General features: G+C 65.1%; 1 protein-coding gene across 2 annotated transcripts in view; it reads left to right on the top strand.

The window, feature by feature from the left end:
• Nucleotides 1-2,009, top strand: part of LOC113208783 (dnaJ homolog subfamily B member 6-B) — a 56,954-nt gene that overhangs the window by 45,762 nt on the left and 9,183 nt on the right. The window lies entirely within an intron of this gene.

Raw genomic sequence — 2,009 nt, 5'->3', positions numbered from 1 at the left:
CTCCGGTCCGGTGATCGCGTCGATGACGTCCTGGGGCCTGGCCCGCCCCACCGCCACTCGCTGACCCCGTCTGCTGCGGGGCGGGCGCCGCTAGACGCGTAGCGGGGGTTTTACCTTGTTGATTACGAGCGGCCAGCGTCGCTCTGATGCCGCCTACTCGTGGGTGTTGTCCAGCAGGCGGGGCACACGGCCCCGGGCCCGGGCCGCCGCCGTCTAGCCGAGATGGTGCGGGGCGGGGCGGCGCCAACCGACCGGGGGGGCTAAACTGGACTGCTCCTCGTTGTCGCGTGGCGCTACGCCCAACCACGCCCCTCCACGCCCCGCCACGCCCCTCGCGTGCCGCCGAGGCCTGGGAAGTTCATCGCCCTGCTCGTTGACACTAACTCCCCTGTCATTATCATCATCACAATTCTCACTTTTTTCTTCGTCTTCTTTTTATTTAACGTCTTTTTTTTGCATCTCTGGCTAGCCGGCCCGGCTCCGCGCCCGGCTCTCGTCTTTCCAATTAGGTCCATTGCGGCTAGTTAGTGCAAAATAACTTGCATGCGGTTCTGTGGCCGGTCGGCTCGCCGGTCGGCGCGGGGCAGGGCGCTGCTGGCCTGGCTGCGGGTCGCCGCCCTGCTCCCCCACCCGCGCGCCGCGCGTATATACCGCGCACTAACCTCAACCAAGCCGCTACTTGAACTTGCACTAGGCCGTGGCCGTGCCCTGAGCCCGCGAGGCATTGACCTTGCGTAGCTCGGCCCGGGCGCCTAGCTTCCTAGCCCGGCCGGAGTCCTTACTCCCCGCAGCGGGGCCGAGTTGTTGAGTTGAAGCGGTAGCTCTCGGAGAGGATTTGATCCTCTGGCGCGGCCCTTCAGGTCGCGTGGCCGGCCGGGCCGCGGCCCCCGGGCTGTGCCATTATCAATAAGCAGCAATTTTTTGGCTCTGCGAAGGTCTAGGCTGCTGCTGCCCGCGCTGCCCGCGGCCCGCCCGCGGCGCCGGGGCGGGACGTAGAAAGAGATTGGTCTGACGCGCGTTTAATTGCCGCTCACGACTGCGGGGGGCGTTATTCGCAGTCGTTGTCGGGCGCTGTCGCGTGGGGTCGTCGCCCCGGCCGAACGTGCGCGCGCGCGGGAGTTTTTGAATTAACTTTGCCTATTTCGGAGCCACGCCCCGCGCGCCGCTGCTCCGTCCTGCTCCGTGGGAGGCGCGTCGCTGAGCTGTGGGGTGGGCTCCCCGACCTGCCGCCGGCCCTGTAGGGTCGCGCGCAGCTCATGGAGGTGTGTCTGTGTGTGGGTGCGAGAGAGACAGAGAGAGTTTTGTGTGTGTGTGTCTGGCTCAGTTCCAGCGCGTGCGTTGATGGACCACGCCTGTCCAGGTCGGGTCAGGTCAGACATGAGGACTTGCGTAAGCGACGTGTCGTGTCTTCGGCAGCCGCCTTGCCCGCTACAGCCTGCTCCAGCCTGCCCCAGCCTGCTCCAGCCCGCTCCAACCTCCTTTAGTCCGCTCCAGCCCGCTCCAGCCCGCTCCAGCCTGCTACAGCGCGCTCCTGCCCGCTCCCGATCAGTCCGCTTGCGGCCCACGCAGTCTCGTTGCCTCGACCCCGGCGTGTTTGAATACACTGGCGCGATTTATTTTCCGACGGTATACCCCTTCCCCGTCCCCGCTGCTGCTGGGCTGCGTGGTGATGCACTCATGGGAGTCAGGTGACTCTCGTCACGCAGCACGGTCACGCCCACGCACCGTGACGGTGCAGGCAACGTCACACGGTCCGGCCCGTGACGCCCCACGCCGCGGCTGGGAACCGGGCGAGGATGGGGTCAAGAGCGTTACTTCGCAGCAGTCGTATGAATGTTTCATTTGCGTTATCACAATTGTTGTCAGTGTAATGCATAAAGCTTTGGAGAAGCAAAGAGATAAAGTCGCCACGGTCTGACCCCATCAGCGACCTGTGGCCCCCTTCTCCTCTCCCCTGGCCCACCCATTCATCATGCCAAGCCTTCACTCCGTATCCCGTACACCCCCCC

The sequence above is a fragment of the Frankliniella occidentalis genome, unplaced genomic scaffold (assembly GCF_000697945.3).
Source record: "Frankliniella occidentalis isolate FOCC.00 unplaced genomic scaffold, Focc_3.1 Scaffold16, whole genome shotgun sequence".
Lineage (NCBI taxonomy): Eukaryota > Metazoa > Arthropoda > Insecta > Thysanoptera > Thripidae > Frankliniella > Frankliniella occidentalis.
Note: the sequence above shows the minus strand (reverse complement) of the source record. Positions and strands in the feature narration are given on the sequence as shown.